The sequence below is a fragment of the Sinohyriopsis cumingii genome, chromosome 15 (assembly GCF_028554795.1).
Source record: "Sinohyriopsis cumingii isolate HCF-2022 chromosome 15, ASM2855479v2, whole genome shotgun sequence".
NCBI lineage: Eukaryota > Metazoa > Mollusca > Bivalvia > Unionida > Unionidae > Sinohyriopsis > Sinohyriopsis cumingii.
Window position 1 is genome coordinate 701,371 of NC_142975.1, and position 27,527 is coordinate 728,897.

The 27,527-nt window shown below is 35.9% G+C and overlaps 1 protein-coding gene across 7 annotated transcripts in view; it reads left to right on the forward strand.

The window, feature by feature from the left end:
* LOC149781111 (D-glucuronyl C5-epimerase-like) overlaps positions 1-27,527 on the forward strand; it is a 279,390-nt gene that overhangs the window by 197,891 nt on the left and 53,972 nt on the right. For 5 of the 7 annotated variants that reach the window (XM_089935205.1, XM_089935204.1, XM_089935201.1 and 2 more), the window contains one exon: positions 6,232-6,373. The exons of 1 other annotated variant lie outside the window; for it this stretch is intronic. The gene's annotated coding sequence lies outside the window, so the exon portion shown is untranslated. Of the gene's footprint in view, positions 1-6,078; positions 6,187-6,231; positions 6,374-27,527 lie in introns of those variants that run through there. One more of the 7 variants, XM_089935207.1, reaches the window with a different exon arrangement.

Below are 27,527 nucleotides of genomic sequence, written 5' to 3' on the forward strand. Positions count from 1 at the left end.
TTCTAGGTAGCACCTTCACCCATTTAGTCTAGTACTTTCATTTTCAGAGATTTGTGATAAGTGTACCTTGTACTGCTGTAAGTACATTGGTATTGTTATCTGAATGTACCTTGTACTGCTGTAAGTACATTGGTATAGTTATCTGAATGTACCTTGTACTGCTTAAGTACATTGGTATAGTTATCTGAATGTACCTTGTACTGCTGTAAGTACATTGGTATAGTTATCTGAATGTACCTTGTACTGCTTAAGTACATTGGTATAGTTATCTGAATGTACCTTGTACTGCTGTAAGTACATTGGTATAGTTATCTGAATGTACCTTGTACTGCTGTAAGTACATTGGTATAGTTATCTGAATGTACCTTGTACTGCTTAAGTACATTGGTATTGTTATCTGAATGTACCTTGTACTGCTGTAAGTACATTGGTATAGTTTTCTGAATGTACCTTGTACTGCTGTAAGTACATTGTTATAGTTATCTGAATGTACCTTGTACTGCTGTAAGTACATTGGTATAGTTTTCTGAATGTACCTTGTACTGCTGTAAGTACATTGGTATTGTTATCTGAATGTACCTTGTACTGCTGTAAGTACATTGGTATAGTTATCTGAATGTACCTTGTACTGCAGTAAGTACATTGGTATTGTTATCTGAATGTACCTTGTACTGCTGTAAGTACATTGGTATAGTTTTCTGAATGTACCTTGTACTGCTGTAAGTACATTGGTATTGTTATCTGAATGTACCTTGTACTGCTGTAAGTACATTGGTATAGTTTGCTGAATGTACCTTGTACTGCTGTAAGTACATTGGTATAGTTTTCTGAATGTACCTTGTACTGCTGTAAGTACATTGGTATAGTTATCTGAATGTACCTTGTACTGCTTAAGTACATTGGTATTGTTATCTGAATGTACCTTGTACTGCAGTAAGTACATTGGTATAGTTATCTGAATGTACCTTGTACTGCAGTAAGTACATTGGTATAGTTATCTGAATGTACCTTGTACTGCAGTAAGTACATTGGTTTAGTTATCTGAATGTACCTTGTACTGCAGTAAGTACATTGGTATTGTTATCTGAATGTACCTTGTACTGCTGTAAGTACATTGGTATAGTTTTCTGAATGTACCTTGTACTGCTGTAAGTACATTGGTATAGTTATCTGAATGTACCTTGTACTGCTGTAAGTACATTGGTATAGTTTTCTGAATGTACCTTGTACTGCTGTAAGTACATTGGTATAGTTATCTGAATGTACCTTGTACTGCTTAAGTACATTGGTATAGTTATCTGAATGTACCTTGTACTGCTTAAGTACATTGGTATTGTTATCTGAATGTACCTTGTACTGCTGTAAGTACATTGGTATAGTTTTCTGAATGTACCTTGTACTGCTGTAAGTACATTGGTATAGTTTTCTGAATGTACCTTGTACTGCTGTAAGTACATTGGTATAGTTATCTGAATGTACCTTGTACTGCTGTAAGTACATTGGTATAGTTATCTGAATGTACCTTGTACTGCTTAAGTACATTGGTATAGTTTTCTGAATGTACCTTGTACTGCTGTAAGTACATTGGTATAGTTATCTGAATGTACCTTGTACTGCTGTAAGTACATTGGTATAGTTATCTGAATGTACCTTGTACTGCTGTAAGTTCATTGGTATAGTTATCTGAATGTACCTTGTACTGCAGTAAGTACATTGGTATAGTTATCTGAATGTACCTTGTACTGCTGTAAGTACATTGGTATAGTTATCTGAATGTACCTTGTACTGCTGTAAGTACATTGGTATAGTTATCTGAATGTACCTTGTACTGCTGTAAGTACATTGGTATAGTTATCTGAATGTACCTTGTACTGCAGTAAGTACATTGATATAGTTATCTGAATGTACCTTGTACTGCTTAAGTACATTGGTATAGTTATCTGAATGTACCTTGTACTGCTGTAAGTACATTGGTATAGTTATCTGAATGTACCTTGTACTGCTGTAAGTACATTGGTATAGTTATCTGAATGTACCTTGTACTGCTTAAGTACATTGGTATAGTTATCTGAATGTACCTTTGTCATATAGTATCATGCATCTTCAGCAAGTGTACTTTCCTTTGGCAAGCTTTCATTGTACCTTCACTTGTGTATTTTCTTTTTTCGTCTCCTGTAGCTGATTCTACAGATTAAAGACCTTCAATCTGAGTCCTGGAATAAATTTAATTTCATCTAATTGGACCTCAAACTAACAGAGCTAAAATCTGTCTGCTTAAAACATTATCAAATTACTCCTGTGTAAATATCTGCTTTTTTGAATTGTGTTTAAATATATTTATTTACAGAACTGAATAATATCTATAAGTATTGGCCAATGCATGCCACCTTAATAATTTGTTTTTGTCTTGACAGTTTCTGTCATCTCTTCTCTTATGAGAGTGAGTAGGGGGCCCAAAACATTGAATCACCATTTGAGTCTGTTCATTGTATACCGACTGGCCTTTAAAGTAGGTAGGTAGGTACATGCATGCACATAGATAGGTAGGTATATAATGTAGTATGTTTTGGCATCTCAGCACAAAATTGGCAGCAGTATCAACTAAAGGTCAAGTTTAGAAAATATTAAAATGAATTCCACAAAAATGTAGGACGATAATTTAAAACTCTTCTGAATCAATGAAAACTTTATGCAAAGCTTAATGAAATATTAAAGACATTAAAATTCTTTAAAATGTATATTAAATCACAGATAAAGTTAACACAGGTAAAACTCATAAAATATTATTAAAATATGTTGTGCAAACAGTATCCCCTAAATCTTAGTAGATTTTTGTTTTGAGACAGTTTCTTCAAGCCATTCATATCAGATTACTTCAGTTGTCGAGGACAGTATTTACATTATGAAATTATATTGGTGTTAAAACTGGGTCATGTTCATTTGCAAAGGTCTAGTGACAGACTTAATGTAATCAGTAGTAGTACAGGTACGTGAGACCACTCCAGTGGTTAGAGTTTCTGCCTTGGATGCGTGAAGTCATGGGTTTGAACCTAGCAGAGTCATACCAAAGATTTATAAAATTGGTACTAACAGCTGCCACACTTTGCACTTAGCATTATTACAAGGTTAGTGTTAGGATTGGTCGGACTGGTGTCAGAATAACGTGACTGGGTGGAATCATTATATGTGGCATGATGCCTCAGTGCTGGACATCACTATGAACTGCTACAATGCAGACATCGTAGGGATATGGCTATAAATGTTTTAACGCTACATTAAAAATCCCAATCACACACAAACATGTACATGATAAGCATAGTTTTACAAACAAAAAGAAAAACAAACACCAGAAATGCCCAGAACTATTTGATTGTAAAAGAAAATACTGAAACGTTATGATGAAAGTGTTCTTTATCAGCAAACAATGATATAATGCAGCTTTATTTACCTTCCTAGATCAATTCTGACCTCTTATAGGGCAGTGGTTTTGTGAATTGTGTCAAATTATGCTCTTTATAGATGTTAGTTTAAAGTTTCTTCCTTATTCTTCCACCCCACCCCCAATTTATAAAAAAATCAGAATGTGGGTTTCATTTATCATCAAAGAAACAAAGGTCAAATAGGATGAACATTGAGCATGTTGGCTGTGTGGTTACATTTGGATGAGCATGTTGGCTGTGTGATTACATTTGGATGAGCATGTTGGCTGTGTGTGGTTCCATTTGGATGAGCATGTTGGCTGTGTGGTTACATTTGGATGATCATGTTGGCTGTGTGTGGTTCCATTTGGATGAGCATGTTGGCTGTGTGGTTACATTTGAATGAGCATGTTGGCTGTGGTTACATTTGGATGAGCATGTTGGCTGTGTGGTTCCATTTGGATGAGCATGTTGGGTGTGTGGTTACATTTGGATGAGCATGTTGGCTGTGTGTGGTTACATTTGGATGAGCATGTTGGCTGTGTGGTTACATTTGGATGAACATGTTGGCTGTGTGGTTACATTTGGATGAGCATGTTGGCTGTGTGTGGTTATATTTGGATGAGCATTGTGGCTGTGCATGGTTACATTTGGATGAGCATGTTGGCTGTGTGGTTACATTTGGATGAGCGTGTTGGCTGTGTGGTTACATTTGGATGAGCATGTTGGCTGTGGGGTTACATTTGGATGAGCATGTTGGCTGTGTGGTTACATTTAGATGAGCATGTTGGCTGTAGGGTTACATTTGGATGAGCGTGTTGGCTGTGTGGTTACATTTGGATGAGCATGTTGGCTGTGTGTGGTTACATTTGGATGAGCATTGTGGCTGTGCATGGTTACATTTGAATGAGCATGTTGGCTGTGTGGTTACATTTGGATGAGCATGTTGGCTGTGTGGTTACATTTGGATGAGCATGTTGGCTGTGGGGTTACATTTGGATGAGCATGTTGGCTGTGTGGTTACATTTAGATGAGCATGTTGGCTGTAGGGTTACATTTGGATGAGCGTGTTGGCTGTGTGGTTACATTTGGATGAGCTTGTTGGCTGTGTGGTTACATTTGAATGAGCATCTTGGCTGTGTGGTTACATTTGGATGAGCATGTTGGCTGTGTGTGGTTACATTTGTAAAATATTGTAAAGTTGTGGAAATATTAGAGTAACTCACTGGGTCCCATACATCTTTATAGTACAAGGTTTCAGTTGTACTAGAGCCATGGGTGAATGATTTGTCTAAGGCACTTGGTTTTACAGGTCACTGACATCTGTCATCTGTCCACCTGTGTTTGAGTCAGCAGAGCCAATAATGGTATGTGAAAAAGCTTTCCAGTAGCTTCGTCTGGGTCAGTGATTCTTCCCAGGACTTTTCTTGATCTTACTCCACCAAATATACTGGCTTCCATGTATAGCCTTTAATGTGCTGAAAAATGTTATTTAACCCACTAAACCAAACCAGACCAATCCAGTTCTACTACATGTGCTAAAATGTTACCTATTTATCAAGACTGATTTTGCTGGTTTTTAGGATCTATGTGCCTTGAATGTTGGCTTTCACCATCAATTATGTAGACTGAGATTTATTGCAGACTCTTTTGTAAGCTGATTATTAGGCTGAAGTGTTTTAGATCCAAGTCGGGATGTATGCACAAGATTAATTGCTCTTACCTTTGCTCAAGAGGCACTGTTGTGTTTTTTGGTATTTGATTTCCTTATCAGTTTATTAATAGATATTTACAAAACCCTAATGTGCATCAATGTTCCTTTCCATTTATTATTTCTAAATCTTTTCATTTTTTTTAGCTTTTTTCTTTTCTTTTGCTACAAAAAGGATGTATTCCTTTTTAACTGCATTTCTTAACCCATTTTTAGGAATTTGTTTGCATTTCCATTGTGAGGAATTTGTTTGCACTTTTGTTATTAGGAACTTGTTGCTGTTTCCATTATCAGAAACTTATCTGAGATTGTAGCAAACAAAATGTTTACTTTTTATTTAAAATAAAATCGTTATTTTATCAGACAAAAGACTTCTCACATACTTGTACATTTAAAATGTCAAACTCATGACAGCGTTATTTTCTTGGTGCATTATTTATTGTCTGTGTCAGGCGTAAGGCACTGCTTTTCATACATGATGGATTATTGAGTAAGCAATCAAATGTCCAATGAATCACTTTCTGTTTTATTTGTTGAAACTAATATACAATAGCATGAAGAATGCAGTATTAATATTTTGCTGTTTCCAAGGTAACACCTCTCTAAATTTATCTTCATCTTGGTGGTTGATATTTCATAAGTAAATGAGAAATGTTCTTGGGTTATTTCCCTTATACCATAAGCTTTAGAAGGTCAGCTGTACATTACATTTAGAACCTTTAAACTCAAGTGTTAATTGAACAAATATAAACTTCCATTAACTACACCTATCTGAGTTCATGATCAACAGCTTTTGTTGCTGTCTGTCATTGAGAACTTGGCCCTCAGTTGACCTCGGGGTGACATATGCCACCAGCCAATCAGGTTTCAGTTAAGTATATACATTAGTATTGGATTTGGAGGTGTGGCCATGATGGAGAAAAAGAACCAATCAAATATGTCTTAATGCTCAACAGATAAAGTGGGTGGGACTTGCTGTAAAGGTATGTGGATCAACCATGTGTGTGCAGTATCTATCTTGGATATATATTGGACTTTGCTATCTGTGATAACAAGGTAATTCAGTGTCTGTGATAACAAGGTAATTTGGTCATTTTTCAGGCCCAGCAAGTTGAGAATTCAGTGCTTCTGTGTCATGAAAGCTGTTTTTGTTCCATGTGGACAAAATTCATGCCAGAAGCCTTCATTCTGCCTGTGCAGAGGAATAGTGTGGGAAAGGTGATTCAGTCCTGCTAAATGAGTGGTAAGTCAATCCCTCTCTGATACACATATAACTGAATTGTCTGTGTACAGATATGTGGGACTGTATGTACACATAACTGGATTGTCTATGCACAGACATATGGGACTGTAGGTACACATATAACTGGATTTTCTAGGTACATGTATAGTCATTGAAAAAATTGAAATTAAAGTGGTAATATCCATGTGCACTGCAGTAGCATTTCATTTCTTAAATATTGTGATACAAAGGTGTCGGTCATTTCTACCATTGTTTGTGAAAGTTACTGTAATTTTTTAAAACAAATATCATCATTTTAATAACAAGTGTGTGAGTATACTTACAATTTATGTCAGGAAAGTATACTTGATTTGTATATTGGAATCATTTATCTTTACTTGCATGTAGGGCTGCTCCAGTGGCCTAGTGGTTAGAACATCTGTCTCAGATGTGGGAGGTCATACATAGGCTCAAACCCTAGCTGAATCATACCAGAGACTTACAAAAATGGTACTAGCAGCTACATCACTAGGCACTCAGCATTAAGAAGTTACTGTTGGGACTGGTCGGCCTAGTGTCAGGATAATGTGACTGGGTTTAACATCATGCTACGTGTCTGCATAATGATGCCCCAGTATTAGACATCAGTATAAACTGCCACACTGCGGACATTGTAGGAATATGACTTAAAGTTGTTAAAGCTACATTAAATATCCCAAAACACAGATTTGACGATGGATTAGAATCAGTTTGGGTGAAGATCAGAGTAAATTGGTCAACTTGTTACATAGCTGATGCAGAGAGACTGGTGACATTACAGAAGGACTTGAAAAGATCAAGTCAGACAAGTTGGTGGTGTTGGCTGTTGGTTTTTAAAAGCATTTACAGCAATCTATTGTCTTTATGATTCAGAGGAAATGGGAGCTACACATATTTCCCAAGGACACATCAGGGCAACTGACTGGTTGACCTGGGTGGGAATTGAACCCATGACCCATGGATTAGGAGTCTGATGTTTTACCAACAGTTGGAATGAATATGTGAAATGCTGTTGCAGTCCAAAAATGCAGTATAGGTAATGCAAATAACAAGAAATAAATCTCAAAAAATTAGTGTCATATTCCTTGGAAGGAACTTCTTTATTGAATCTAAATTTGTCCAGAGAATAATAATGAATCATACAGTGTAAGACTTGAGAATCTGGGGAATTTATTCCCCGTCCTCTTCTTTTTTTTAAAAGAATGTCATGGATATTGATGACCTTGACACCGCCTGCTGTTCATTTATGACCACATTTCTTCATGAACTGCTGGGTGTCAGCTCACAAAACTATGTCCTGGAGTAGTCACTTTTGATTTTGCAAAGGAACCAGTCAAATATGCCAAACCTATAATTAACATTTGTCAACAATTTTCTGTCAAAACATCAGATGTGCAGTCTCAGCAGGATGATGCATTACCATTTGCAGGATTTTGCATTAGGATTTGTGGATCACTGACAGGGGGCAGTCTTTTCAGCATACGTAGTTTTCCCTACTCTATCCTTCTGTTTTGTTAGACACCCCATTTTTCACAGCATTTCCAAAATGGCCTTACTACGCCTGCTTTTTCCCTCTCTCATTTATATGTCAATCTTAACAAAATATAACGTCATTTGGCCAATCACACCATTTGGCCAAGTGAAATATCACACAATTTGGCCAAGTGAATGTCACACCATTTGGCTAAGTGAAATATAACACCATTTGGCCAAGTGAAATATAACACCATTTGGCCAGGTGAAATATAATACCATTTGGCCAGATGAAATATAACACCATTTGGCCAGATGAAATATAACACCGTTTGGTCAATCACACCATTTGGCCAAGTGAAATATCACACAATTTAGCCAAGTGAATATCACACCATTTGGCTAACTGAAATATAACACCATTTGGCCAAATGAAATATAATACTATTTGGCCAGGTGAAATATAACACCATTTGGCCAAATGAAATATAACACCATTTGGCCAGGTGAAATATAACACCATTTGGCCAGATGAAATATAACACTGTTTGGCCAATCACACCATTTGGCCAAGTGAAATATCACACAATTTGGCCAAGTGAAATATCACACAATTTGGCCAAGTAAATGTCACACCATTTGGCTAAGTGAAATATAACACCATTTGGCCAGGTGAAATATAACACCATTTGGCCAGGTGAAATATAATACCATTTGGCCAGATGAAATATAACACTATTTGGTCAAGTGAAATTTGGCCAAATGAAATATAACACCATTTGGCCAGGTGAAATATAACACCATTTGGCCAGATGAAATATAACACAGTTTGGCCAAGTGAATATCACACCGTTTGGCTAACTGAAATATAACACCATTTGGCCAAATGAAATATAATACTATTTGGCCAGGTGAAATATCACACAATTTGGCCAAGTGAATGTCACACCATTTGGCTAAGTGAAATATAACACCATTTGGCCAAGTGAAATATAACACCATTTGGCCAGGTGAAATATAATACCATTTGGCCAGATGAAATATAACACCATTTGGCCAGATGAAATATAACACCGTTTGGTCAATCACACCATTTGGCCAAGTGAAATATCACACAATTTAGCCAAGTGAATATCACACCATTTGGCTAACTGAAATATAACACCATTTGGCCAAATGAAATATAATACTATTTGGCCAGGTGAAATATAACACCATTTGGCCAAATGAAATATAACACCATTTGGCCAGGTGAAATATAACACCATTTGGCCAGATGAAATATAACACTGTTTGGCCAATCACACCATTTGGCCAAGTGAAATATCACACAATTTGGCCAAGTGAAATATCACACAATTTGGCCAAGTAAATGTCACACCATTTGGCTAAGTGAAATATAACACCATTTGGCCAGGTGAAATATAACACCATTTGGCCAGGTGAAATATAGCACCATTTGGCCAAGTGAAATATCACACAATTTGGCCAGGTGAAATATAACACCATTTGGTCAGGTGAAATATCACATTATTTTGACATTTTCAGTTGTAAAGATTTGTGATAGCTCATTGAAAAGCAAAATTTGTGTGCATTAGAATGACTCATATATTAATGAAAATTGTGACTGTAAGCCTGAAAAGCATTGAAAAATCTGTGATAAAGAGTGAAACTGCAAGTTGATTTAGTATGTAAACCGTGTCCCATATTATATATTAATGTAATGGGTCATGCTTTAGAAGGGTTTCTGAACATAACGTTCATGCCATTTCAGTTTGGTCCCCTGTTAGTATCTCTTGGGACTAAGCCTAACTTCATCAGAGACTATATGTATGGATCTGATGCCATATTCTGGGATATCAGGCATATGTACACTGCCTGAGCCTTGTCCAAGTCAAACAAAAACTGTTTCCTTAATCCAACAGACCATTGAGAAATCCTTTCTGCTCCATTATTTGGTACATAATATTTTATAGGGAACATTATTTTAACATCTTGTCCTTTACATAATTTTGTTGTCATTACAGTATTTTATATCGACCACTAGGAATACTTTGTGTGGTGTTGACCACTAGGATTATTTTGTGGTTCTACCGTTGACACTCGGTCTGAGTGTGCAGAATATACTAATTCAGCTTTTAGATTTTTTAAAATGCCGCCTTCCTGATCAATATCTTTTGTCTGTTGCAAGAAATATATATTTTTTACTTGTCCCTATAAAAAGCTTCCTGTTTTATTGTTCTCGGTGCTTTTCAGTAGATTCTTTGAGCCATAGTAAAAAACATTATTAATGCTGATATCTATACAGTTTTCTGTGGTGTTTATAATATATTTCCCAATATCATGAAGTAAAATCACTTTGCGATTCTGGTGCCTTTTACTAATCAGATTTAGGCTTAGTAAGCAGGATGGAAATTTGATTTGTTTCTAAATAATTTTCATACAATAGTTCTGTATCCTGATATAGCAGCATACAGGTATATCATGGATTGGTGTTACCTTACAGGTATATCATGGATTGGTGTTACCTTAAGCACCATACAGGTATATCATGGATTGGTGTTACCTTAAGCACCATACAGGTATATATATCATGGATTGGTGTTACCTTAAACACCAGACAGGTATATATATCATGGATTGGTGTTACCTTAAGCACCATACAGGTATATCATGGATTGGTGCTACCTTAAGCACCATACAGGTATATCATGGATTGGTGTTACCTTAAGCACCATACAGGTATATCATGGATTGGTGTTACCTTACAGGTACATCACAGATTGGTGTTACCTAGTAACATACAGGTATATCATGGATTGGTGTTACCTTAAGCACCATACAGGTACATAATGGATTGGTGTTACCTTAAGCACCATACAGGTATATCATGGATTGGTGTTACCTTACAGGTACATCATAGATTGGTGTTACCTAGTAACATACAGGTATGTCATGGATTGGTGTTACCTTAAGCACCATACAGGTATGTTGTTGAATATTTTTTTGATGAATATGGTTGCTCTTGCATTTTTGGAGATACAAGCAAGGAGGATACTTCTTGTCCCATTCAGGGTCGGCGCTACCATATAGGCAAACTAGGCAGCCGACTAGGGCGCTGATTTCAGGGGGCGCATTTTTAAAAAATATTTTGTTGTTTATAAATTTTGAAATTGATATTTTCCGGGGGGGGGGGGGGGAGGGGCACCAGAATCTAACCTTGCCTAGGGCGCCAGATAGTCTGGCCGGGTCTGGTGCCAGCCCTGGTCCCATTTATTTAACAATTTCATCTGCCTTATTAGCTCATGAGGCAAATAAGTTTATGATGCTGATTCTTCATTAAATATGGCTGCCATCACTAAATATAAAATGTCCTTTAAATGACATCTCAGAATTCTACATGAACACAGTTTGGCCTGATTTGACAGAAGGCATCCATATATGAAGGGCTCCCAGTTTTGTTCAAATGTGGCTGATTCACCATTTAATTATAGCCACAGTTAAAACTACATAAATCTTCAGTTACTTGTCAAAAACAACCAAATTTTAGGGAATTCATTTTGTCTTCGAGGGCTTTCAAATTTATGCAAATGAACTAGATTGAACCTAAGATTGAAATACAATTTAGCTGCCATTACTAACCTAGATGTACCTTTATATTACTTTTTCTCAAATACCACTCCATGGAATTTTGACAAAATTCCAACTCGCCATTGATTATAGTTGCAATTTAAATGTGTTCTTCGCAGAAAAAAACGATAAACAGAATAGGACCAACTTTGATAGAAAGCATAATCACATGAACATGCCAATTCATCATCAAACATGGCCACTGTTGCTAAAACTGGCAAAATCCTTTAAACGACTTCTTCTCAAAAACTACTCAATAGAATTTGAACTCATCTGTCAAAAAACATCTTGACATAAATGAATTCTTATTTTTATATTTTGGGGTATATTCTTTGAAAATGTAGCAGCTGTCTTAGTAAACTTGGACTAAATTTGTTAGAAACTTTCACAGTTTGAAGGCCTTTCAGATTAATAAAAAAAAAAATGATAATCTGCCATAACATATGCTTCAATTATTAGAAGCAGAAAAACATTTCAACAACTTGATTTCAATAAACCACAAAATAGAATTTGATTATCATTGAATTAATGTATTTGGTGATAAATTCCTTGTGTTATTCAACAAAAGTATGTTGTTCAAATATGGATGAAGATACCAAAGCAATGGCTGAAAGTCACTCTTCCAATTATTAATGGCAAGTGAAAACTGTTGGTGTTTGAGGGAATGGCTGACCTAAGATTATTTTGATGAAGATGGTGTTGATCTGATAACTTACTATATTGAAAATCCGCACTTTTACTGAAGATTGTTTTCTGTTTCTTTTGATCGAGCTGACACAAGTGCCTTGCTTTTACTCTTCAGTACTAATAAGTGTTTGCAAGAAAGAGAACTGGCTGATCTTGGAATGTAATTAATTAAAGCTAGTGTAAAATGTGTCATAGAAGAGTTGGAAGAAAAAAAAATTCACACACTTGTATCTAGGTCATGAACATTGTCAGCTTATATTTCTGTAATTTAGTAAGGGTTTATAAAAACAAATAAAAAAAAGCAAATAAAACTTTGTAGTACTTTAATACTTGAATTTCGATAGATCTTTTAGCCCCTGAAAAAGTTTAAGAAACTGTGACACAACTGTTTTGATAAACAATTAACAGCATTGAAAGTTTGAGAGAAAATATCCTTCTGACTCTTTATTTATTGGCAAGTGCTTTGGCTATAGGGGTGGGGTGGGGGAGAGATGTCAGCTATATAAGTACTCAGGCTTAATTGAGCCAGTCATTTCTTCTTCTATAGTGGGTGGGGTGGGGGAAAGATGTCAGCTATATAAGTACTTGGGCTTAATTGAGCCAGTCATTTCTTTGGCTATAGGGGGTGGGGTGGGGAGAGATGTCAGCTACATAAGTACTCAGGCTTAATTGAACCAGTCATTTCTTCGGCTATAGGAGGTGGGGTGGGGGAGAGATGTCAACTATATATGTTCTATGGCTTAATTGAGCTAGTCATTTCTTGATGCAAAATGTCACCATGAAACAATGAAAACATTGTCCCATAAAAAAAGGAGTACAAATGTTTTCAGCTATTTGGGATTAGACTTCTCTCATTAGTCAAAGAATTAACCCCAAACTAGCAGTTGGAAATGAGTTTGATCAGTATTACATGGGATTCCAATGCATGTTCTGAACTTCAGCTTCCCTGTCTGTCTTCCTGAGCTATTGTTGATGTTTTCTATGCAAGGGAGAATCATCTGCCATATGGTTGTACAGTAAGGAGGCAATAAGGTTGTATGTCTGTCATTAATTGTCCTATATAGAGGGTACTATCCAGCAAGGAAAAAATGTAATGTCAAGCATGTGTGAGGTACATAGACTTGTAAGCTCCAAGCCTTCCTGAACTCCTACTCATAGTGAAGAAGCAAGCCTTGTGTATTAACAAATTTATATAGAGAAACAAAAATGTCCTCTGTGCCCTACATTCCAATGTGTCATTAATCAGTAACACAAGTTTTACAGTTTAAGGAGAGAGAGAGAGAGGGGGGTGTCATCATGGGCGAAAAAATTCAGAGGTTTGAGAGATTTTTTTCCATTATATCAAACGGGATTTATCACATTGGATTGTAATAAGTAGTGTTGTGTGACAAAGGACCTTGAATGTGTTATCTGACAGAACTTATGTGAATTTGAATTAGTACGAGTTATGGAGGATATCAGACATAATAAAGAGAGTCCTGTGTGCATTCGTTCATACACATTCTTTCATGAATAGATCAGTAACCCACAATAGAAATTCCAGCCATTTTTATGTCAGTAGTCAAACAGTTACTTGCACAAGATTGAGACATTGTAAAACTATGTTATATATATATATATATATATATATATATATATATATATATATATATATATATATATATATATATATATATATATATATATATATATTATATATGTATATATACACACAATATGCATTGCTACATGAATGACTAGTCATATATATATATATTTTTTTTTAATTTATTTATTTAACACCCTTTTCAATTTTCAAGCAGTGTTGAAATTGAATATTTTCATTCTGAGTTGGAGATCATTTATTAAATGATGCAAGAAGAATGTTATTGTTACATAATAGCATACAAGATGGAACCAAAATCAAATAACATAGACTGGGACCTGCCAACATTCATGATGCATTGGCAGATCAGGGTGTAAATGTTTTGTCCTTCAATACTGCTAATAAAGTGCATTGACTCTGGTCTGTCAATTCATTATGCAAGCATTTATGGTATGCTACTGTCATCTTCAGGAACTTGTTAGGTGTGGGACTATCAATGATCCTGCCTATGGGCAGTTCATGGCTTAATGACAGCAGTTAGTGACCATCTGCTACCACTGTCCACTCTACAGCCTTTTGTTCCTTGGACATTTGTCATAATGTTGTTTACAGTGACACACCTGGTCCTATTCAGGAATTGCCAGGACAAAGTTAACTATGTCAGTCATTAGTATGTAGCATTTGCCATACATTTCAACTTTGTTTTGAAAATTTCACCACTTGACAACAAGGTAAGTATCAGTTGACTAATGTTGTAGAGATTATAGCGTTTTTTTGTGCAGCTATAAACAGAGCAAGAATATTTTTTGTTCTTAAAAGTAAAATTCAGGTCCTTGTTCTAATTAATGTATTAGTTGTTTGATATGCAAATGACATAATCACAACAAAGCTGATTACGCCAGAGAGGTTATATTAGTAGTTTCCTGTGGGTCACTAGTTCTCCTCTGTGTGTGTGTCGGGGGGGGGGGGGGGGTCCTCCATCCATTATACTGGCCACCAGTTATAGCCTTTCATGCGGTGAAAAAATGTTCTTAAACCCACAACAACAACAATGCACCAAAGTATGGGTGTCATTTGCTGCCTTAATCATTATACGATATGCATTGCTACATGAATGAATATACCTACATGTAAGACATAGCCCTAAACATAAATATCAGCGCCAGGTCTTACATTTAGTAATTGCCAGATACAATATGCCTCATGATACATGCCCTTTCTGCTGGTGAATTATCTGAGACAGTATGCATTATGATACATACCCTTTCTTTTTGTAAATTACCTGATACAATATGCATAGTGATACATACTATAGCTGGGTAATGCCAACATTTTTGTACTACCATATACAGTGGTCTTTCCCAGTGTACCATGATATGTACAATGGTATACCACAGTGATAATTGGGACCAGCAATTCAATGTTATGGGTAATTTGTTTGAAAAATTTACATATGTCAATAACTGAAAAAAAATATTTTTCTCTAATTTAATGCAAAATAACACCATATTTTCTATCTTTGATATTATTAGGAACAAATATTAATTATCTTCAGAGAAAAGAACAAAATATTTCAGCTGAAATGAAAATCACAGCCCCCTGCACCAATAATTCAATGGCCAGTATCTTATAGTAGATGAATTGTGTGTGTGTGTGTGTGTGTGTGTGTGTTGTATAATATATAAGTTGTAACTAAAGTGGGATGATTAAGCTTACACTTGATACTGTGAATGACATGGTGCAGACATTAGAGTGTGTTGATTGGAATATGAAGTGTTGATAATGAAGCTGGGAGTTTTCTAGCTACACTATTGATACAATAAGTCAGGAGAACTTTGAGTTGGATGTCAACACCAAGGCAAGATATATATCAGAGAGGGCCATTAAATATTAATCATACTCCATGAACAAGAGTAAGAAGGAATACATATACTAAACACATTCAGATATTTAGTAAATAACTAAAATATGATGTGGGTTTTTTTGTTGGTTTTTTTCTTCTTTCTTTATCAGAATTTTTTTCCCTGAAAGAAGGATTTTACCTAAATATGTTTCCCAGCAAGTGCTTTGGCTACCTGTTGGCATATGTGACAGGTGTCAGAAATGTCACTGATTGAAGGATCACATATTTATTTATGTTGGTCACCATTAAATTGTGACAGATACAATGATCTTGTAAGAAAAGAAAAATATATTTTTTAAAAACTATTTTGTCAAGAATACCTCCCTCCTAACAGCATTCCTTGAAAATTTCCATACATTCCTTGCTGATGGAAACTACTGACTTACTGGTACAGTGAAAAAGTACCATGGTACATGCCACCGGAAAAATACCACAGTAAACTGGTATACCAAATTACCAGTAATAACATAAAGCTCTAATACATACCCTTTCTGTTGTGAATTACCTGATACAATATGCATCATGATACATAGACTTTCTGTTGGCAAATTACCTGATACAATATGCATCATGATACATAGACTTTCTGTTGGCAAATTACCTGATACAATATGCATCATGATACATAGACTTTCTGTTGGCAAATTACCTGATACAATATGCATCATGATACATAGACTTTCTGTTGGCAAATTACCTGATACAGTATGCATCATGATACATAGACTTTCTGTTGGCAAATTACCTGATACAGTATGCATCATGATACATAGACTTTCTGTTGGCAAATTACCTGATACAGTATGCATCATGATACATAGACTTTCTGTTGGCAAATTACCTGATACAGTCTGCATCATGATACAAAGACTTTCTGTTGGCAAATTACCTGATACAGTCTGCATCATGATACATTACATTTATTTTGGCTTTTTAACAACTTCATGTCTTCAAGATCAGTTTCGTCAATGTACCATATGTACTTGCTTTTAGGTTAAGATCTGCCTTTCCATGATACACTAGCAGGTACTTGTCTCTGCAGTGTGTTGGTAGTAACGAGTAGAACAAACAACGTAGGCTATGGTCTGACACAGCACATTATACAATGGAAAATCAGGATTTACCAGTATTTGCTTGCAGTTGGACATATAGGCGATTATGTGTGGTAGTATAATATTCTGGTGAAATTTGACAAGAAACGTTAAGAATTTATGGTTATTTTCTCTCATGCAAATATTATGTTATGTCCATAGGGTTGGAATGTCTGTACTGATTTGTTGATCCACTTAGGCAGCTAGTTAATAAACTACAATTTAGTTGATGGAGCCTGATGTCATTGCCTCCCCTGTGTAAGCAAGGTGAGATAAGCAGTTACTTTTGTGGTGGCTGCATCTGAGATATGCATCCGGAGAAAAAATTTGACACACACTTTTTGTTGCGATGTAATTTTAAAAGTAATCTGACCCCTATTTCTTACACTGATTGTTTTTGTTATTATACTTTTATAAAGTCTTACACCCATAGTGGAGATACTGATATGTTTGATTTATAAGCTGATTTGTAAACAGGTGAGTCAAATTTAGATGTTTTGCTAAGACCTGTGTAATGAAAGACTTTCCAATATTGTACCCATCCTGTGTTTTCCAGGACTCATTAAAACCAGGTTTTCTTAAACAGTTGTCATTGATGTAGCTAATATGAGGAAGGAACATTACTTTAAGGTGAAATTGGGAAGTCCATACAATTTTGGTCATCTCAACAGCAGGGGGTACGAGAATCATTAAGATGCAGTTTTTATGGGCGGAGGAGCGCATCGTGATTTCAGTGTAACATGTACACTTGCAAGTAAGTTGTGCCCAGCTGCAAACAGCATAGGCCCTATTCTGCATTATGCAGTCTGGGTCTATCCATTATGCAGTCTGGGTCTATGTATTATGCAGTCGGGGTCTATGCATTATGCAGTCTAGGTCTATGCAATTTGCAATTGGACCCAACATCAATATGAATATATATGGCAGTCAGCAGATGTGAATTCCCGTTGTCACCAAAAATATTGTTGCATGCACATCATGGTTGACTCAGTTCTACTGTAATGCCTAGACTAGCTATTGACCCACTTGAAGTTTGAATAGATGATTAATTTAGACATAATGGTAGATACATGTACCCTATTATACTTTCATGTAATTGGGGTCTGCCAGTGCAAGATGCAAAACAGATCTGTGTGTATGCAGTTTGTTTGAGATTCAATATATATGAGTCTATATGGTACATAGATGGGGGTTTTTTTTGCAACAATTTTGCAAGTCACTTCCAGATCCTATATTCAATCAACTCATGGACCTTAATCATGTTGCAATAACAGTGGCTTGTACTGATTAATTTTCCAACAGAACCATGTGACAGAAAATTAACATGTATTGATCTTTCTTGAACTCTTACAAAATGTTTAGAGTTGAAACTGCTGTTGACAGACATGGGCTATACATCTTCAGGTTGAATGATGGCTGATTCATGCAGTGATAATCCACATATTTTTTTTATTGGAACACATCAATATAGTGATGCCCAATATACATGACATCATTTCATATTCTTCCAGTTATTGGTAGAAACAGTGAAAATAAAGTTTATATGACATTCAGACACAAGGTCATATTTAATATAGTTCTTTCAAATTTACAATATCTTAACCGATTCGGCCCCGATCCCGTCTGTAGGCGTGATGAGGCTGTACGCTACTTCAAAGCCCTGCAGCATCGAGGCCATTTAAGATAGACCAACGTGGGTGGTATTAAAAAAAAGCAGACAGATATAGCTCTAAAATGGTATCAAATAATCTGGAAGTTCTAGTTGCACTACAAAATACAGAGAGAAAAAGCTCATTTTTTGGACCCGGTTTTTTTTCACCCAAAATTCGCTCGAGATCGGAATGCGATTTTGTGTCCGGATTTTAGACCTTTTGGCCTCAGATCTAAGGCATACCGGTCTTAACTGAACACAGACAGGTGAACCTTTGCAAAAACTAGGATAAGGTGGGCATTTGGAATAAATTGCGGTGTCCATACGATAATGATGGGTCTATTAAGCAAAAAAAAAAAAAAAAAAAATCAAACTTTTACCCTTCTGCTAATGCGCAAGCAAAATAACCAATGGAAATTGATGTTTCTAATACAACTAGGCATTAGTCTCATGGATAATCTGTTGAAAACGGCTGTATTACGATGTATTCAGAAATAGCACCCCAAATCTCGTTCCTACGCACATTTCAGACAAAAGTGACAAAAACCTCTGGGGCCGAATGAGTTAACTATTTACAGATACTTGGATAAATTACCTCTTTTAGTTTGCTAATTTTTCTTGAAGATGCTCAACTGAACACAGTGTTCAGAACAATTCAGTACTTTTCTCATATTTTGTCTGTAGAAATGCTGTCAGTAATTTTTATTGTAGCATAAGGGTTATATAAATCCCACCACCATTGGGATAAGGGTTATATAAATCCCACCACCATTGGGATAAGGGTTATATAAATCCCACCACCACTGGGATAAGGGTTTTATAAATCCCACCACCATTGGGATAAGGGTTATATAAATCCCACCACTATTGGGATAAGGGTTATATAAATCCCACCACCTACAACTTGGGTCTTTTGTCTTGTGTCACCCAGGGAAAGACACTAAGAAGCTCTCAGGTGTATCACCCAGGGAAAGACACCAAGAAGCTCTCACATGTGTGACCTCGGGGAAAGGAATTAAGTATTGCCCTTGTGTGTGACCTAGGGAAAGGAACTATGTGGCACCCTTGTGTGTGACCTAGGGAAATATACTAAGTCAGCTCTCACATGTGTGTTACCGCTCAGGTGGCCTAGTGGTTAGAGCATCCGCCTCAGATACGGGAGGTCATGTGTTCGATCTCCAGCCAAGCCATACCAAAGACTTACACAAAAATGGTACTAACAGCTACCTCACTTGGCCCTGAGCATTAAAAGTTTAGTGTTAGGACAGGTCAGCCTGATGTCAGGATAATGTGACTGGATGGGACATCATGCTACATGTCTGTGGCATGATGCCCCAGTGTTAGACATCACTATAAACTGTCACACTGCAGACATTGTAGCGATATGACTGAAAAAATGTTCAAGCTACGTTACAAATCCAAATCACACACACACACACACTCACGTGTGTGACCTAGGAAAAGGAACTAAGTAGCATCCTTGTGTGTGACGAAGAAGCTCCCTCCATGTGATCTAGGGAACAGCAGCATTTCCCATTTCCTTGACTTGATATGACCATTATGTGTTGAAAGTGCCCTTAAAAACCAACAAAAGCAAACCATTTGCTTTGGAACAAGATACTAGGGGATCACATTTTCCAAAAAAGCAGCAAAGTTTATCTCAGTTTAAGATAACAGGAACATTCTGTTGCATAAATGTGTGAAATTGCCTTCAGCATCATGCATTAAGAATGTTGGAATTTGATTTGGAAGTTACACAAAGGCCACTCCAGAGTCAAACTATCGGAGAGTGTAAACTCGTCAGCATAGTAAATTATCATCAGTCACAAGAAACAAAATAAGTTATAAAGAAAATGATGATGCGGAGTAATCAGCACAATCTTTGTTAAATTCTGAATTTCAATCTTTTATTATTACTGTATTGTATACATTCATTCATTCACATACTAATGTACTATGAAACTTGCTAATTCACACATTAATGTACTTTGATGCACACTAATTCACATACTAATGTACTTTCATGCACACTAATTCATATACTAATGTACTTTGATACACCCTAATTCATATACCACTGTACATTGATAATTATACTAATTCACATATTAATGTACTTTGATGCACACTAATTGACATGCTAATGTACTTCGATATACATTAATTCATATACAAATGTCATTGATATACACTATTCATATATTAATGCACTTTGATACACACTAATTGATACACTAATGTACTTTGATATACACTAATTCACATATTAATGTAGTTTGATACACACTAATGTATATACTAATGTACTTTGATATACTCTAATTCACATATTATTGTACATGTACTTTGATATACACTAATTCACATACTAATGTACTTTCACACACATTAATTCATATACACTTGATATACATTTAGATCTAAATCCTGAGAGTGTTCAGTAGAAACCTGAGCCCAATCCTGATATTCAATTTGTAAGAAACAATCTTTTAAATTGTCACATGCAGTTCAAGTTTCCCATATTGCAAATTACAGACTAACACACATGTTGTTACTCCAATTTCATTCTTTGAATGTCAACTTGTTTATCATATATTTTTGTCTCCCACTTTAAATACAAAAGTTGTATGCTGGTGTGTATATGTGTCTGTGACACAAACTTGTACCTGTGATCTCACAGTTCATCCTTCATTTCTGCAAACTAGCTGCCCCAGATATTATTGGATTTTATGGAAATTTATTATCCAGGTAAAATTGTGACCTTTCCTTAGTTTCATTGTCAGTGTTCTACATTATCACATGGAGGTTTTATAATCCATGATTTTCAGACACACTCACTTTTTGAAAAAATAACTAAATTATTTCTGGAATTTTACCAAAGTATTGTCAGCTTGATATTGATGAGGGCAATAGCATTGCTTTCTAGTTTTGCTTGTTCTCCTTTCTTTCTAATCAGACTTTCTACTTTTCATCCTCTCGGTACATAATTAACTTGACAGTTGACGAATCCCCAAATCATGCTTTCTGATTAAACTGATACAGTACTCTCTTTCACAATTGGGATTTAAAAAAAACACAAACACTGATAATTCTGTGCATCTAGTTTTGCATTTACTGTATGCTTCTTCAGGCATAAAATGTTTTGAAAGAAATGGATGATGAATAAAATATTTAAAAAAAAGCATTTGTGTCATTTACATAATGTCATAAATGGTATGCATCATTGTAACAATTTTATAACAATGACAGAATCGAAAAGATACACGAGTCTCTAATGAAAACTGAATCAGTGAAATGATAAAATAGAGACGAACAGTCATGCATACAATTATATTTGTCTACAGGATATACAACATATCAGTGTTTTAATTAACATTTTATACAATTTTGTTTAGTGCCTCTGTTTTAAGTCCATTAGGATACAAAGTATCTAAGTTATGAAGAGAGAGGGAGAGAGAGAGAGAGACTTGATCAGAGAGTAATTATTTCTTCAAGATGAATATTCAGATTAGGTAAGAGAAATAGAAGCTACTGTGTAACAGTTTTAATTTGCACCTATTACTTGCGATCATCTCAAGCCATGGGCTAAATTCCACTCTTTCTTTTCACCCAATTTTTCCTGTCATAATATTTCCTCATTTTCTCATTAACCAGTGCAACAACAATTTTCAGAATAAAATAAAAAGAAAAAATGCAAGTAAAATTCGATCAGAAATCAAGTGATCCAAAATGACCGTTCATGCTAATTGAGTAAGTCAGAATTTCTCCTCCAAATACAGCTAATTATTAATCAATAACAGGTTACTTCAATTAAAGCTTATTTTATTGGCTTGTTGATGACATATTTTATGTTCATTATGCATATTTGTGACAAACAAGGAGGTCATGTGATGTGAAATGGGGGGGGGGCCTGCAATTTTTAGCATAGCTTTAACAATGTCTGCAGTGTGGCAGTTTATAGTAATGTCTAGCACTGGGGCATCATGTCGCAGACATGTAGCATGATGTCCCACCCAGTCATATTATCCTGACACTAGGCTGACCAGTCCTAACACTAACCTCTTAATGCTGAGCACCAAGCTAGGCAGTTGTTAGTAACATTTTTATAAGTCTTTGGTATGACTCGGCCGGGGATCGAACCCACGACCTTTTGCATCCAAGGCAGATGCTTTAACCACTAAGCCACCGGAGCGGTCATGAAATAATGGTTATGTGTATGTGGTATAATTTGCAACGGTATTAAACCATCTGATAACTGTGCCATGGCTGTAGCACCCAAAAAAGCATGCATTATCCAGTTTAGAGATGACATTATTCCGTTGGAATTTTTAATAAATTAAGAATGACAGACAACTAGTGGTAGACAGGAGGAGTGCGGGGGGGGGGGGTCAGTGTCTATCTGCATATTTTGTGTTCACACATCATGTTCCTCAGCTTGTATCTCTAAAACATGCAAGAGGATAAAAAGGAATGAAAGAAATGTATAACTATTTACAATATAAGATGACCAGAGTGTAAAATGCTGGTTTGTAATCTTGAGCATTTATCCCATTCTAATTGGCTACAGGTTTTACAAATTAGTAGATACATAGGCTATAATCAAGTATAATAGACGAGGCATCCTATTTCTCAACATCTTTTGCATTCTTACCTTCTTGCATGATGGCTTTTAAATTACAAGCTGTCTTCTTAGATTAATTTGTAACCCATCTAGTTGCTGTTGCTACTCCTCCTAAACTTCTTGGAGAATTGCCATGAACCTTTACACACATTCATCCCCAGTACTGGTTTGTCCAAAACAAAAATGGTACTGTTCAGATATGAAATATGGACACAAAAGCAACCATCTTTAGATTTGTCTTACTGCCGATCCTTCTGGTCCACCTGGGAATTATTAATGAAAAACACTTGCTATAATGTCAAGTTGGTCCACAATGAAAATGGTGCTGATCTTTTTATCTAGTAGCTTATGATAGCCTTCTTGGAAATTTTGTTATTGCTAAGGTGGATAGTTATATTGATATAAGGTCTTCTCCAAATGACTTCCTATGATGTCTGGTTAGTCTTAAATGATAATTGTGCTGATCTTAACAACTTTCTTTCTGATTTGGATGCAGGAAAGATAGACCATGATATATTACTTCACCGTGTCCAGCATGTATTTGATACAGCCGTACTATGGTTCAAGTCTAACTTAGTGAACAGGACACGACTTGTGTCCATAAATAGAATACCAGCTGATCTCTGTTTTGGTTTTCCACAAGGCTCTGTTCTTGGTCCTATTCTCTTAATTCTGTACACTCAGCTGCTCTCAAGTGTCATAGATTTACATCTTGTGTCTCACCAATTGTATGCTGGTGACACTTGCATATACAAATCTGGCTGCCCAACTGAAGTTGAGGCTACAATTCAAGGTGGAGAGAGGTTCATTTCCAAACTGAAGTCATGAATGACATGTAACAAGCTGCAAATGAATGATGATAAAATGAAGGCCATTTGGATTACCATGTAAAGAGTTTATCATTTATATCCTTTACCTCAAACAATAAGTATCAGCAATAACATTAAATGTACACAGCCAGTACGAAACCTAGGTGTCACTCTCGACACTTCGTTCTCACTACACCAATATGTAATGATCATATGCAAGGCTGCAAATCTGGAGCTGAGACAATTAATCTCTATTCTTTTGGTTGATGCATCTAAAACTCTTGCATGTTCCATAGTACTTTCAAGACTGGACTATTCTAATTCATTTCTATCTAGTTCATCTCAGTATCTGCTACGGAGACTTCAGATTGTTCAAAACATGCTGCTCGGATCATCCTTAGACTATGGAGCACATCTCCCCCATCTCCACTCTGTAACCATCGCTGGCTACCTGTTTGTTTGATCCAGAATCAAACACAAAATCTGTGCTACATTTTGTTGACTAGTTCCAGTTCAATATACATGTACATATCTGACATAACCCATGTGCACTCCCCATCAAGATACTTAAGCTCCTCTTTCTACACTTGCCTTCTCATATTTCTCACCGTTTCTCACACTGTTAAAAGGACGTAAGATGGATGATGTTCTTTTGCATGCCAAGGCCCAGCTATGTAGAAGAAATTGCCCATAGATCTTTGAAACATGGATACTAGGATCTCATTCAAAAGTGTTCTTGTAACTCACTACACAATTCAGCAACAAGAACAGGTTTAAAGACTTTATAATGTTTACTTCCTTAACTATTGTCAACTTGTTTTTGTTTTGTAATTTCACAGTGTTTGTTTTTGTAATCTTGTCATTGTATATGTTTTTATGCATTATCTAATATTGTAAAAAACTTGAATCTTCTCAAGTTAAAAATGACTGAACTCCCATTTAGAACAAGATGTTAATCCCTACCGGCTGTAGAGTCTATAATTAGTACATGATATCCAGTAAAGTTCTGTAGAGTATATAATTGGTACATGATATCCAGTAAAGTTCTGTAGAGTATGTAATTGGTACATGATATCCAGTAAAGTTCCGTAGAGTATATAATTGGTACATGATATCCAGTAAAGTTCTGTAGAGTATGTAATTGGTACATGATATCCAGTAAAGTTCTGTAGAGTATGTAATTAGTACATGATATCCAGTAAAGTTCTGTAGAGTATATAATTGGTACATGATATCCAGTAAAGTTCTGTAGAGTATGTAATTGGTACATGATATCCAGTAAAGTTCTGTGGAGTATATAATTGGTACATGATATCCAGTAAAGTTCTGTAGAGTATATAATTAGTACATGATATCCAATAAAGTTCTATCTAAATATAGCGCTACCAAAGAGCTCTGGATCAGATTTAATAATTTATATTATCTGATATTTGAAACAATCTTTGTTGTGGTCAGATAAATTAAAATGCTTAGACACCTGGGAATCTATATGATTATAGATATCCCTCAAGTGCTTTTTTTATTCTCACTTGGAATTCCTTTTAAGGCCACATTCTTGGTGTTAGTCAGACACCTTTTTAATTTCACACATATGGAAAGAAGTTTTCTCACTTCCTTATAAAGTGGAATTGATTGGGCAGGTAGTAGCAAATGCTGCTTCTGGGCATTCTGTCATTTCTGTTGACAACTCTATGTGTATAAGAGCTGGACAAGAGTACTGATGCACTCTTGTATACTCTTTGGGCATTCTGTCATTTCTACTGACAACTGTATGTGTAGAAGAGCTGGACAAGAGTACTGATGCACTCTTGTATAGACTCTTTGGGCATTCTGTCATTTCTACTGACAACTGTATGTGTAGAAGAGCTGGATAAGAGTACTGATGCACTCTTGTATAGACTCTTTGGGCATTCTGTCATTTCTACTGACAACTGTATGTGTAGAAGAGTTGGACAAGAGTACTGATGCACTCTTGTATCCTCTTTGGGCATTCTGTCATTTCTACTGACAACTATGTGTAGAAGAGCTGGATAAGAGTACTGATGCACTCTTGTATAGACTCTGGGCATTCTGTCATTTCTACTGACAACTGTATGTGTAGAAGAGTTGGACAAGAGTACTGATTCACTCTTGTATACTCTTTGGGCATTCTGTCATTTCTACTGACAACTGTATGTGTAGAAGAGCTGGACAAGAGTACTGATGCACTCTTGTATAGACTCTGGGCATTCTGTCATTTCTACTGACAACTCTGTGTATAAGAGCTGGACAAGAGTACTGATGCACTCTTGTATACTCTTTGGGCATTCTGTCATTTCTACTGACAACTGTATGTGTAGAAGAGCAGGACAAGAGTACTGATGCACTCCTGTATAGACTCTTTGGGCTCTCAATGGTTTCGGGATCGTGTTGATTTGATTCCCACAGAGGATCGCCTTTCACTTCCGATAGAATATAAACTTAGGGAAGATAATTGCTGTTTGGATGTGGAGGCAAACCCTCCCATCTGCTGGAGTGTCCTCATCACCCCCTGTCCCAACCGGTTTCGTTACTATTGTGACTCATCAGAGGGAATAATAAGGGTTGATTCGTTTGTTCAGCTGATCATTTGATCACCTGATCCAACAAATCAGCCATCATTATTCCTTCTAGGACACACCAGCAGACAGGAGAGTTTGCCTCAACATCCAATCAGTCATTATCTTCCTTGAATCTTCTCAAAGATTAGGTGCTGTACTAAGACCACATTATTGTTATTATTATTATTATTATTATTATTATTATTATTGTTGTTGTGTCATATATTCAGTATGATCAACATGATAACCATCTATAAAATCTTGTCACTAAAACACTTATGATATCTGGTTGGCATCATGATATCTGGTTGGCTTTATATCTGGTTGGCCCTTTATGAAATGCTGCTGATATCTCCTGTAGCCAGCAGTTTGAATATTTTGTTATCTCTACTACTCCCATGTGAAACAAAACTTTGACAAATCGTTTTCACCAGAATACTTATTCTCATGGAGTCTACCTGCTCTTCGAGGAAATTGATTCCAGTCTGACATCAAATATGGCCACTATGTAGCCATCTTGAAAATAGACATATTACTACCCCACAACAGATTGTCACATTGACACATCTTTATATCAATGCCATCTTATGATATTTTGCTGGTCCTAGATAAAAATGATCATATAGCCAGGGTGACTACTGTGCTGTCATGTCAAGATAACTCTTATCTTGACCAGTTCTGTTACACCTTAGTATGCTGGTACAAAACATCACAGTTTTTCAATCAGTTTTCAAGAAAAAAATGTGAACCACAAGGCACTTTATAATAATGTAATTATTTTTTAATAATTTTTAAAAATAAATATATGATTTGAAAGAAATTACTTTGCTAATTCCATCCATGGAATACATTTAACTCAAATTTGTCAATTAAATTAAATGAGCCATGGTAATTATATTGGGGCATCGCTGAAATGCTGTTAGAATGGTGGGCATTTATCAGGCTTGCAAGAGATCCACTGAGGGATGCAACAAGTTACATTTATCATACAGTACATTAGTTTATAGCATTCATTAGGTTGGAATCTGACATTACATTCTGATAGCAGTGCTAATATTTTGCTGAAGATAACACTTCACAATGGATGATCTATGACATTCTTATTGC